The sequence below is a fragment of the Phascolarctos cinereus genome, unplaced genomic scaffold, assembly GCF_003287225.1.
Source record: "Phascolarctos cinereus isolate Bilbo 61053 unplaced genomic scaffold, phaCin_HiC Scaffold_8;HRSCAF=390, whole genome shotgun sequence".
NCBI lineage: Eukaryota > Metazoa > Chordata > Mammalia > Diprotodontia > Phascolarctidae > Phascolarctos > Phascolarctos cinereus.
This window is the reverse complement of record NW_027556291.1, coordinates 33,337,983-33,351,601: the sequence shown is the minus strand read 5'-3', so window position 1 is coordinate 33,351,601 and position 13,619 is coordinate 33,337,983.

The window sequence follows — 13,619 nt, the reverse complement described above, 5'->3', positions numbered from 1 at the left end:
CCTATGTCCCTCGTTCTCTGAGTGCCGCGCTCTCTCAGTGTCTGGGTCCCTGTGTCTGTCACTGTTTGGTCCTTGGGTCTCTGTGTTTCTGGATCTCTGGGTCCCTGGGTCTCTGGGTGTCTTGTCTGAGTGTCTGGATCCCTGGGTCTCAGAGTCTCTGGGTCTGTGAGTGCCTTCTGAGTCCCTGGGGTCCTGATTGTCTCACCCTCTGTGTCACTGGGTCTCTGAGTCTCTGGGTCCCTAGGTCTCTGTTTTGCTGGATTGCTGAGTCCCTGGGTCTCTGAGTTTTGGTCCCTAGGTCATTAGGTCACTGGGTCTCTGGATCCCTTTATCTCTGGGTCTCTGAGTCTCTGTGTCACTGTATGTTTGTGTCTCCGAGTCCTTAGGTCCCTAGGTATTTGGGTGCCTGTGTCTCTGAGTCTCTGGGTTCCTGGATCTCTTTGTGTTTGGGTCTGTGATTCTCTCTGTCCATGCATCTCTAGGTCTGTGACTCTGATCCTTGGGCCTCTGAGACTCTGGGTCTCTGGGTGCTTGGGTCTCTGAGTATCTAGGTGACTCCCTGTGTCCGTGGGTCTCTGAGTCCCTGGCTCTCTCAGTCTCTGAGTCCCTGTGTGTGTGACTCTCGGTTCCTTGGGTCTCTGTGTGTCTGGATGTCTGAGACTCTGGGTCACTGGGTGTCTGCACTGAGTCTCTGGATCCCTGGGTCTCTGAGTCTCTGGGGCCCTGTATCTTTGTGACTCTGAGTGCTTAGCTCCCTAGGTACTTGGGATCCTGAATTTCTGAGTCTTTGGGTCCCTGATTCTCTCTGTCCATGGATCTCTAGGTCTGTGACTCTGATCCTTGGACCCTGTGAGTCTCTGGGTGTCTGGGTCCCTGAGTATCAGACTCTCTCTGTCCCTGAGTGCCTGCTTCCCTGGGTTTCTGAGTCTCTGGATTTCCGGATTCCGGGGTCACTGAGTCTCTAAGGTCCCTGTGTCTCTAGCTTTCTGAGTCTCTGCATACCTGTGTCCCTGCATCTCTGGGTGTCAGGGTCCTTGCATCTCTGAGTCTCCGAGTCCCTTGGTGTCTCAGTCTCTGTTTCCATAGTCTCTGTGTCTCTGAGTCCTTAGGTCCCTAGGTGTTTGGGTGCCTGGGTCTCTGAGTCTCTGGATTCCTGCATCTGTGTTTCTTTGGTTCCCTGATTCTCTCTGTCTATGGGCCTCTGAGTCTCTGGGTCTCTGAGTCACTGTGTGTCTGGCTTTCTGGGTCTCTGGGGTCTCTACGTCCGTGCCTCCCAGGTTCTTTCAGTCTCTGGGTCTCTGGGTGTGTGACTCTCTGGTCCTTGGGTCTCTGCGTCTCTGGACCTGTGAGTCACTGGGTCTCTGAGTCCCTAGGTCCCTAGGTGCATAGGTCTCTGTGTGTAGGGCTCTCTGAGTTTCTGGGTCTCTGGGTGTCTGCGATTTTAGTCACTGGGTCTTTGGATCTCTTGGTCTCTAGGTCTCTGAGTCTCTTGATCCCTCGGTTTCTGGGTCTCTGAATTTCTGGGTCCGTGGATCTCTGACTCTCTGTTTCCATAGTGTCAGTGTCTCTGCATGTTTGTGTCTCTGAGTCCTTAGTTCCCTAGGTATTTGGGTGCCTGGGTCTCTGAGTCTCTGTGTTCCTGAATCTCTGTTTGTTTGGGTCCCTGCTTCTCTCTGTCCGTGAATCTCTAGGTCTGTGATTCTGATCCTTGGGTATCTGAGTGTCTGGGTCTCTGGCTCCCTAGGTCTCTGAGTGTCTAGATGACTCCCTGTGTCCCTCGGTGTCTGAGTCCCTGGCTCTCTCAGTCTCTGGGTCCCTATGTCTGTGACTGTTTCGTCCTTGGGTGTCTGCGTGTCTGGATCTCTGTGTCCCTGGGTGCCTGGGTCTCTGCTCTCTGTCTCTGGATCCCTAGGTCTCTGAGTCTCTGGGGCCCTGATTCTCTGACTGTGTTGCTGCTTCTCTGTGTTTCAGGGTCCTTGGGTTCTTGTGTCTCTGAGACTCTGGGTGTCTGGGTCCCTGGACCTCGGAGTCTCTGAGTTTCTGGGTCCCTAGGTCTCTGCTTCACTGGATCTGTGAGTCCCTGGGTCTCTGAGTCCCTAGGTCCCTAGGTGCATAGCTCTCTGTGTCTAGGGCTCTCTGAGTTTCTGGGTCTCTGGGTGTCTGCGATTTTGGTCACTGGGTCTCTGGATCTCTTGGTCTCTAGGTGTCTGAGTCTCTTGTTCCCTATGTTTCTGGGTCTCTGAATTTCTGGGTCCCTGGATCTCTGAGTCTCTGTTTCCATAGTCTCTGGGTCTGTGCATGTTTGAGTCTCTGAGTCCTTAGACCCCTAGGTATTTGGGTGCCTGGGTCTCTGAGTCTCTGGATTCCTGATTCTCTCTTTATTTGGGTCCCTGATTCTCCCCGTCCATGGACCTCTAAGTCTGTGACTTTGATCCTTTGGTATCTGAGTGTCTGGGTCTCTGGCTCCTTAGGTCTCTGAGTATCTACATGAGTCCCTATGTCCCTCGGTCTCTGAGTCTTTGTTTCTCTCAGTCTCTGGGACCCTATGTCTGTGACTGTTTGTTCCTTGGGTGTCTGCGTGTGTGGATCTCTGGGTCCTTGGGTCCATAGGTTCCTACGTCCCTGGGTCTCTCCTCTCACTCTCTGGATCCATGGGTCTTTGAGTCTCTGGGGCCCCGATTCTCTGACTGTCTGATGCTGGTTCACTTTGTTTTGGGGTCCCTGGGTTCTTGTGTCTCTGAGAGTCTGGGTGTCTGGGTCCCTGGGTCTCTGAGTCTCTGAGTTTCTGGGTCCCTAAGTCTCTGCTTCACTGCCTCTGTGAGTCCCTGGGCTTCTGAGTCCCTAGGTCCCTAGGTGCATAGCTCTCTGTGTCTGGGGCTCTCTGAGTTTCTGGGTCTCTGGTTCTCTGCGATTTTGGTCACTGGGTCTCTGGATCTCTTGGTTTCTAGGTCTCTGATTCTCTTGATCCCTAGGTTTCTGGGTCTCTGAATTTCTGGGTCCCTGCATCTCTGAGTCTCTGTTTCCATAGTCTCTGGGTGTCTGCATGTTTGTATCTCTGAGTCTTTAGGTCCCTAGCTATTTGGGTGCCTGGGTCTCTGAGTCTCTGGGTCCCTCGATCTCTCTTTGTTTGGGTCCCTGCTTCTCTCTGTCCTTGGATCTCTATGTCTGTGACTCTGATCCTTGGGTATCTGAGTGTCTGGGTCTCTGGCTCCCTGGGTCTCTGAGTATCTAGATGACTCCCTCTGTCGCTCGGTGTCTGAGTCCCGACACTCTCAGTCTCTGGGTCCCTATGTCTATGAGTGTTTGGTCCTTGGGTCTCTGCGTGTCTGGATCTCTGGGTCCCTGAGTATCAGACTGTATGTCCCTGGATCTCTGCATCCCTGAGTTTCTGAGTCTCTGGATTTCTTTGTTCCTGGGTCTCTGAGTCTCTCTAGCTCCCTGGGTCTCCGAGTCCCTTTGTATTTGGGTGTCTGGTTGTCTGATGCTGTTTGTCTCTGCATCTCTCTTTCTCTGAGTCCTTACGTCGGTAGATATTTGGGTGCCTGGGTCTCTGAGTCTCTGGGTCCCTGATTCTGTCTGTCTTTGGGCCTGTGTGTCTCTGGGTCTCTGGGTCCCTGTGTCCCAGCGTACCTGCATCTCTGAGTCTCTGGATCCCTAGGTCTCTGAGTCTCTGGATCTGTGAGTGCCTTCTGAGTCCCTGGGGTCCTGATTGTCTCACCCTCTCTGTCACTGGGTCTCTGAGTCTCTGGGTCCCTAGGTCTCTGTTTTGCTGGATTGCTGAGTCCCTGGGTCTCTGAGTTTTGGTCCCTAGGTCGTTAGGTCACTGGGTCTCTGGATCCCTTTATCTCTGGGTCTCTGAGTCTCTGTGTCACTGTATCTTTGTGTCTCCGAGTCCTTAGGTCCCTAGGTATTTGGGTGCCTGTGTCTCTGAGTCTCTGGGTTCCTGATCTCTGTGTGTTTGGGTCTGTGATTCTCTCTGTCCATGCCTCTCTAGGTCTGTGACTCTGATCCTTGGGCCTCTGAGACTCTGGGTGTCTGGGTGCTTGGGTCTCTGAGTATCTAGATGACTCCCTGTGTCCATGGGTCTCTGAGTCCCAGGCTCTGTCAGTCTCTGGGTCCCTATGTCTGTGACTGTTTGGTCCTTGTGTGTCTGCGTGTCTGGATCTCTGGGTCCGTGGTTTCCTGGGTCTCTGCTCTCAGTCTCTGGATCCCTGGGTCTCTGCTGTCAGTCTCTGAATCCCTGGGTGCCTGTGTCTGTGACTGTCTTATTCTTAGGCCTTTGTATCTCTGCATCTCTGGTTACCTGGGTGTCTCGTTGTCTGGGTCTCTATGTCTCTCTCTGTTTTTCTTTCTTTCTTGAGCTGTCACTGCACTCCGGGCCTGTGTTTCGCAGGCTTGATCCATGCCTGGTTATTGGAGTCTGTGTCTTTCTTACTGGTTCTTTGTGGCTCTTTGTGTCTGTCTGTTATTCCCATGATGTTTCCTTGGCTCATTTTTTTGTCTGTCACTTCTCTTTGGTTTCTGGATGCTTTACTCTGTCACTCTCAGGCCTTCTGTGTGTCTTTGTCATTCCCCAATGTCTCTGTGGCTTTGTGGATGGCACTCTTGGTCCGTGTAGTTTTATGTTGATGTCTTTCTATCGTTTTCTGTCTTTCTGTTGCTGTGTTTCTGTATCTGCCTGTCATTTCAAGATGTGTGTTTGTGTGTGTGTGTGGTGTGTAACTCTGTCAGTCTTGTTCTGTCCCTGGCGCTCTGGACTTGGGCCTGCCTTCCTGTTGGCCTTTGGGTTTCTCTGGGCGTCTAGAAAGGCCTTTGTCCCTCTGTGTGTTTGCCAACCCCATTCTGTGTCCACGGCTCTGGCTCGTTCTGTTAGTAGTAATTGTGGTCCCTGGAGCTCAGGGTCTGTCGCTGTGATTTCTGGTCTTGTCCTCTCTGTTAGGTTTGATCTTTGCCTTGACTTCCTGTGACTGCATCTGTTGCTTGTGTCTCCTGATCTTTCACTGGCTCTCTGGATCTCTTGTCTATGTGTCTGGGTCTGTTCCTGGGTTGCATGTCTGTATCTGTCTTCTTGCCAGCCTTGGTCTGTTACTGGCCCTCTGGTAAGCGTCTGTCTTCCTGTCAATTTGGATATGTCTGTGGGCTGTGTATGTCTGCCTGTCTGTTACTGGGTCCCTGAGTCTGTGCTCATCAGCCTTGGTCTGTCTCTGGGGCACTGGTTCTGTGTCTGTCCCTCGGGCTTCGTCTATTTCGGGGTGTCTGTGGATGTGTTTCTGTTTCTGCTTGAATGATCGCCTTCTGTCTTATTGCCTGTATGACTGTTGCCGTCAGTCTTGGGCTTTCCCTGTGAGTCACTTCTGGTGTGGCCCTGGGTCTCTAGGCCTAGGTCTCTCAATCTTAGACTGTTGTTTGGTACGTGACTCTTGGGCTCTCACTCGGAATGTGTTCTAGGTCTCGGTGGGGCTCAGTGTCTCTGTCTGCCTTGGGCCTGTCATAGTCTGTCCTTGGGCCTCTGGGTCTGTCCCTTTCAATGAGCCAGTTCCTGGCCTTGGGGCTCTGTATCTCTCTCTCTCTCTCTCTCTCTCTCTCTCTCTCTCTCTCTCTCTCTCTCTCTCTCTCTCTCTCTCTCTCTCTCTCTCTGTCTTTCTATCTGTCTGTCTGTCTGTCTATCTGTCTGTCTCTCTGTCTGTCTGTCAGTGGTACTGTCTTTGGCCATCTGGGGCTGTGTATATCTATGCATTCATCTTGCTCAGTCCATAGACCTCTGGGACTGTGTCTTTCTGTGTGATAGATAAGTCTTGGTCTGTGCTCATCTTTGCCCCCAGACAGGACTGTGGCAGAGGCAGCAAGGTGGCCCAGTGGGTAGAGGGCTGAGCCTGAAGTCAGGATGACTCAAGTTTAAACCCAGCCTCAGGCACTCACTGTAACCCAGGACAAGTTGCTCTGCTGTGGCCACCAAGTGTTCTGGGGATTCATGTGGCTGATCTGTGACTGTGGCTATCTTCATGTCAGTCAGTAGCCAGCATTTTTTAGGACTTTCCTGTATTGCCTGACCCCATGCTAAGTGATAGGGACACAAAGAAAGGCAGGAGCTGCCTTCCAGAACGTGCTAACAGTTATGTGCCTCCATGTTCTATACAGTGTCAGTGGAAGGCACAAGTAACTGAGAGGCCTGGGAAAGGCATCCTGGTGAAGGCAGGATTTAAGCTGAGTCTGGAAAAAGGAGGAGTAGGTACGTTAGGAAGGGCTTTCATCACCAACCAGAGGATTTTATTTTGGCTCATGGAAGTATTGGGGAGCCACTGGAATTTAGTGAGTATGGGATGGTGGCAATGGTGACATGGTCTGACCCTGCCTTCAGAGGGCATCATTTCCCACACTTTGGTATGGGGATAAATGATTCAGGGAAACCAACCAGAAAGTAATTTCAGTGGTCCAGGAATGAGGCAATGAGGGCCTCATATTAGGGTGATAGCTGTGTTGATGAGTGGTCATAAATGAGAGGTGTGGTGAAAGTAGAACCAGAAAGGCTTGTCAACAAGTTGGCTATGTTGAGTGAGGGTAAGCGAGGACTTGAGGACAAGACTGAGGTAGTAAGTCTGGGTGACTGGAAGGCCGGTGATGCCCTCAGCAGAATAAGGAATGTTCAGGAAAAAGATAATGAGTTTGAGGTGTCTATGGAACATCCATTTCAAAATATCCAGTAGACAGTTGGTAATAGGGGCCCAGAGCTCAGGAGAGAGCAAAACAGAGCTGAGAATCATTACCATAAGGTTGTCAGTTGAAGCCATGGAAATGGATGAAGTCACCGAGTGAGAAAACAGAGGGCTGGGCTTTTACCCTCTTTTCTTCTGTGGACCTTTTTAACAGTCTGGTGATCTGAGGATGTGTGGGGTATTTGGCAAGGTCTAGCACCATTAAGGTGAGGTCTTGCCAAGCCCTTTTCAGGGCTGCTCAACCACCTTTGATGTCCCCCTTTCCCCCAACTCTCAACTGTGGTTCCAAGAAGCTGGAGCATGTGCAGCGGCCATACCCCTGTAAAACCGTCTTGGCAGATGGGCTAAAAACCAGGTTGAGGGTGACCAGCAGGCCTTAAGCCCATCAGTGAGTTGGGGGATGTCTGCCCTAAGCGTGTAAAACTTTCCCAGGCAGAATGGACCGATGAGAACAATTTGTTCCAATGGCCATGAAAGTGGCTGAAGCAGGTGCTATGGAATGCTTAGAGCTTAGTCAGACCTCAAAGATGCCAACACCATCCACTGGCACCTGGGCCATCACCAGTCCTAATTTTTGTGTTGCTGCTGGACTTCAATAACTCTGGAGGAGAGAGCCAGGCTGACAGCTTTGTGCAACTCTGCCTTGCTTAAATCCAGTTCATGGGTAAGTCAAGACATCACCCCTGATGTCACTGGTCCCCTTCAAAAACAAAAGACAAATAATAAGAGACCCAGACTTAATCTATCACTGTGGTTCTGTGTCTATTAAAGACAACAACAACATAAGTGTAGGAAATATTAAATTTCCATTGAAGGTTAGTGAAAATAAAGATGTGATTTTTATCTTGCCAAAGTTTACAGACCTCCCCTGAAATGTATCCTTGAACCCCAAAGGGGTCTGTGTACTCCAGGTTAAAAACCACTGCTATAAAGGGAGGAAAGAGGAGAGCCCCAAACAGAACCTTGGAGAGCACCCATAATTGGTGGGTGACCTCTGGAGGGAGATCTAGCAAAGGAGACTGGAATGGACTATTGCCCATGATTGACTATGTGTTAGCATAGGCCTCTTGCTGTGACTCTGTCTGGGACTAGCTGTGTGTTTCTGTGGCTCTGTCTCTGTTTCTGTGACTGGGTGTGTGTGTGTGGCTTTGTACTATTGTATTTGTTCATGTGTGGTTGTCTCTGTGGTTTCTGTCTGTCTCTACGGCTGTGATTTTACTTATATATGATTGTCCGTGGTGAGTGGTTTATCTCTCCTGCTCTGCCCACTTTTCTTTGAATGTGGTTTTGTGTATTGCTTTCTAATTGGGGGCTATGCACTTGTGGCATTCTGACTTGTTATACCTACGTGCTTGAGTGTGTCTATCTGCCTGATTGTGGTTGGATGTAAATGTGGGTATGGGTATGTCTCTACCCATCTGTGGCTCTATGTATATTTTCCTCTCAGTGTTCATGTGTGTGTACTCACCTACGGTTATAAGTGTAGATGTGTGTGTGCCCAGCTATGGTCATGAATGTATGTTGTGTGTGTGTGTGCGTGTGCCTCACTGTGGATGTGTGCCTGCCCATCTATGGCTCTGTGTGTGTCTGCTCATCAGCGGACATGTGAGCTTAAGCCCAGCTATAGTCACGAATGTGGGTGTTTATGCCTTTCTCTTGTTGCTTTTGTGTGTAAGTGTACCTGTCTGTTACTGTTGGCGCGTGTCTGCCTGTCAGCGGTCATGTGTCTGTCTGCCCATCTGTGACTTTGTGCGTGTGTCCTTCAGTGGCCATGTAGATTTCTGCTCATCAGTGGTGGTGACGTATGTGCCTGTGTATTGTTATATGTGTCAGTGTGCATGTGGGGGGTGGCTATTTTGCCCATCTTTGGCTCGGCGTGTCTGTATCTGCCCATCAGCTATTGTGTGTCTGTCTGCCCATCTATGATTGTTAGCATGGCAGTAGGTTGTGTATATATGCCAGTCTGTTGCTCTGTGTGTGTCCCTGCATGCCAGTGGCCATGTGTGTCTGCCCCTTTATGTTTGTGAATGGGTGTGTGTGATTGTGTGTGCGTGCACGTACCTGTCTATGGTTGTGTGTCTACCCATGTATGGCTCTCTGTGTCTTCCCCTCAGTGAACATGTGTGTATCTGCTTATGTTGTATAGCAGTCTGCCTGTCTGTTCTATTGGTAGTTTGGGATGTGTGTGAGGGTATGGGTTTTGCCTTCCCATCAGTGGCTTTGGGTGTGTCTGCTATGGTCGTGGGGGGGTGGGGGCGGAAGGGAGTGTGTCTCTGATTGTGTGTGTGTGGGTGTGAGTCTATGTCTGTTTCTATGCCAGTCACTGGCCAAGTATATACCTACCAAGATATGTGAGTGAATTTATGTGTTTTCTATATGTGTATGTATGTAATTGTGTTTGTGTGTGTGCCCTTCAGTGATAATGCATTCTGAATGTGGTTTTGTGTCTACCCATCTGTGTCTGTGTGTGTGTGTGTCTGTGTGTGTCCATCAGAGGTACTGTTTGTGTGTGTGCCCATACGGGGTCATAATTGTGTGTTTTGTGTGTGCATGGGCATTCATCTGTGGCTGTGTTTGTGAGTGTGGGTGTGTATCTGCCAATCTGTGATTGTATGTTTGTGTATATATGTGTTCATCAATGGCAATGAATATGCCTGCCCAGCATTGGGAATGGATGTGTGTGTGTTTTGTTGTGTGTCTGTGTGTGCTTTTCACTGGCTTTGTTTGTGAGCATGGTTGTGTATTTGCCAATCTGGGATTGTGTATTTGTGTATATATATATGTCCATTAATGACCATGAATGTGCCTTCCCAGCATTGGGAATTGATATATGTGTGTGTTTTGTTGTGTGTCTCTGTGTGTGTTCCTTTCAGTGGCTTTGTTTATGATTGTGCTTTGTATTTGCCAATCTGGGATTGTGTATTTGTCTATATATGTGTCCATCAATGGCCATGTATGAGCCTGCCCAGCATTGGGAATGTATGTGTGTGTGTGTGTGTTGTGTGTCTTTGTGTGTATATCTTTCAGTGGCTTTGTTTGTGAGTGTGGTTGTGTATTTGCCAATCTGTGCTTGAGTGTTTGTGTATATATGTGTCCATCAATGGCCATGTATGAACCTGCCCAGCATTGGGAATGGATGAGTGTGTATGTTTTCTTGTGTGCCTGTGTGTCTTTGTGTCTATGTATGGTTCTGTGTGTGCCCATAAGTGTCCCTCAGTGTCTCTCTGCCAATCTATAACTAAATGTGTATTGTATGTGTTAGTGGTGCCTTTCAGTGGCTGTGTTTGTGGGTGTGGGTGTGTGTTTGCTAATCTGTGATTGTGTGTTTGTATGTGTGTCTATATATGTGTCCATCAATGGCCATGAATGTGCCTGCCCAGCATTGGGAATGGACGTGTGTGTTTTGTTGTGTGTCTGTGTATGTGTGTGTGTGTGTGTCTGTGTCCCTTTCATGGCTGTTTGTGAGTGTGGTTGTGTATTTGCCAATATGTGATTGTCTGTTTGTGTATATATGTGTCCATCAATAGCCATGAATGTTTCTGCCCAGCATTGGAAATGGATGTGTGTCTGTGTTTTGTTGTGTGTCTGTTGCCCTTCATTAACTTCTATGCATGTGTGTTGTTGTGTGTCTGCCTATCTGTGGTTATGTGTGCTTCTGCAAATTAGTGCCCCTTTTTCTCTCTCTGCTCGTCTATGGGCATGAGTGTGTGGTGTGTGTGTGTGTGTGTGTGTATGCTTTTCACTGGCTGTGTTTTTCAGTGTAGTTGTGTATTTGCCAATCTGGGATTGTGTATTTGTGTGTATATATGTCCATTAATGACCATTAATGTGCCTGCCCAGCATTGGGAATGGATGTATTTGTGTATTTTGTGTCTGTGTGTGTGTGTGTGTGTGCCTTTCAGTGACTGTGTTTGTGAGTGTGTGTTTGCCACTTCTGTGATTGTGTATGTGTGTATATATGTGTCCATCAATGGCCATGTATGTGCCTGCCCAGCTTTGGGTGTGGATGTGAGTGTGTGTTTTGTTGTGTGTCTCTGTGTGTGTGCTTTTCATTGGCCTTGTTTATGAGCATGGTTGTGTATTTGCCAATCTGTGATTGCGTGTTTGTGTATATATGTGTCCATCAATGGCCATGTATGTGCCTGCTCAGCATTGGGATTTGATGTGTGAGTGTGTTTTGTTGTGTGTGTGTGCCTTTCAGTGGCTGTTTGTCAGTGTGAATGTGTGTTTGCCAGTCTGTGATTGTGTGTTTGTCTATATATGTGTCCACCAGTGGCCATATATGTGCCTGCCCAGCATTGGGAATTGATGTGTGAGTGTGTTTTCTTGTGTGTGTGTGTGTGTGTGTGTGTCTTTGTGTCTGTGTGTGGTTGTGTGTGCCCATAAGTGTCTCTCTGCCTATCTATGGCTGAGTGTGTATTGTATGTATTTGTGTGTGCTTTTCAGTGGCTATGTTGGTGAGTGTGGGTGTTTGCCAATCTGTGATTGTGTGTTTGTGTATATATGTGTCCATCTGTGGCCATATATGTGCCTGCCCAGCATTGGGAATGGATGTGTGCGTTAATTTTGGGGGGGGGGGTGTGCACGCCTTTCAGCAGCTGTTTTTTGTGAGAGTGGGTGTTTGTTTGCCAGTCTGTGATTGTGTGTTTGTGTAATATGTGTCTATCAATGTCCATGTAAGAGCCTGCCCAGCATGGGAATTTATGTGTGTGTTTTGTTCTGTCTCTGTGTGTGAGTGTATGTGGCCCTTCATTAACTGGTTTATATGTGCCTGGGTGTGTGTCTGCCTATCTGTGGTTGTGTGTGTCTCTGCAAATTAGCGTCCCTCTTTGTCTCTCTGACTCTCCATGCCCAAGAGTGTGTGGTGTGTGTGTGTGTGTGTCTGTGCATGTGTGTGCTTTTCACTGGCTTTGTTATTTGCCAGTCTGTGATTGTGTGTGTGAGTGTGTTTTGTTGTGTGTCTGTGTGTGAGTGTGTGTGGCCCTTCATTAACTTGTTTGCATGTGTGTGGTTTTGTATCTGCACAGAAAAATGAACAACCAAGAGTTGTCTAGGATGGACAGTTCCCATTTCGCTGCAAGCTTAGCCACAGTCTGCTTGCTCTGCTCAATAGCAGTGAGAACAGAGGGAGAGAGCCCATGCTCATCCCCAGTGGGAACCCAGTAGGAAAAGGTAGCTAGGAAGGCAGGAGTGTGTAAAAGGGCAGAAGAAAGGGTATTCTAATTAGTGAGAAAGCCTTTCCAAACATGTTTGGAAAATCCAGGGCATCATATGAAATTGGTTCTTTCTCTTATTTTTTTCTCAATTACATGTAAACAACAATTTGAACATGCATTTTTTTAAATGATTCTACTGGTCAAAAGTGTTGAAAAAGTGAGGGAGTGAAGAAGAGGGTAAATGAAACTGCAGTCAACCATTACCAGTTAATGTGACTTGCCAGCCACTTGGTTGGGCTGCATCATATGATGGCGCTAAATGTTCAGTCTTATGCTTGGATGCAAGAATTACCATCACAAGTGCATGGTGGGGGAAGTTTGATGACATCTACTGAGCAACTGTCTCAGAAGGCAGGGGTGAGAGGTCCCCTTACTGGAGAGGCAGCATGAGCACCCATTTCTCAGCTAAGATGGATGATTCTGGTGGTTCCTTTTCTAGAATAGGTTGGATTCTGCTCAATGATCTTTGTTTGCATCAAAGGGGTAACGACACATCAGATTATCAGCCATTGTGGATATTAACGGGGGTATCACAGTCTAATCCCTTTTAGTTTTAGGGAGCCAGGCCTGGAGTCAAAAGGTGCCTTTGTGAGCATAGCCCTTCCCTGCTGCCCCAACCTGTAATATCTAACCTCACATTTCCCTGTCATCAAGAATGCTCTTGGGGCAGCTAGGTGGCGCAGCGGATAGATCACCGGCCCTGGAGTCAGGAGGACCTGAGTTCAAATTCGGCCTCAGACCCATAACACTTGCTAGCTGTGGCAAGTCACTTCACCCCAATTGCCTCACCAAAAAAAAAGAAAATGTTCTTTGGCTGCCAAATATGAACTTGTGGCATTCGTATTTCGGGAAACAGCAAATGACTGTGTCACCTTCCCCCCCCCCCTTATTTTGATAGCATTTTCTTTCCTGGAAATTGATCATCGCTTGAGCCACTGTAAATGATATGAGGCAACTGTAATCACAGATGTCCCTTATTCTTTCCGGCATTCTCATTTCCCAGAATAGTATCATTGATCAGGTTTCATCATGCAACAGTTACTGTTGAGCCTTATTCATTATTCAAATATAGCCTATCTGTGATCTGTAAACCCTGGGAGTTTTTTAAGTGTCTGGATTTTTTAGATACAGGCTCATTTAATTTGTTTGTGTCCCCACATAGATTTTTGGCTCTGAGTTTCAGGCTGACTGTGATTCTTGTAGCTGCTTTACTCACATACAGCTAGGTAGCACAGTGGATAGAGTATCAAATTTGGAATGAGGAAGACCTGAGTTCAGATCTTGGCTTAGACTCTTACTAGCTGGGTGTGGCAGGTGGAAACGTAGAGCCCCAGGGAGAGAGAGAAAATAAAGGGAGAAGGGACAAGCTGATGAGTAGGCTTCTGCTGTGACTGGCCCATGCACAGGATCAAATTCTTCTCCAGGAAGCACTAGGGAAAGAAGAGGGCAACTCTAGTCATTCCCCTGTGTCTATAATTTGGGCTACCTTTTCTTTCCCATCTCAAACTAGGAAATAGAGACCAGACACTCGCTGCAAAACAATATCTTTTCTGCTTGGCCTGTCCCTTGTACAGCAAGCGGGTGGGGCTCAGCCTAATGTAGGTAACAAATCTCATTAGAATATAAGTTCCTTGAGGGTAGGGACTGTTTCTACCCTTCTTTATAGTCCAGTGCCTAGCACAAAGTAGGC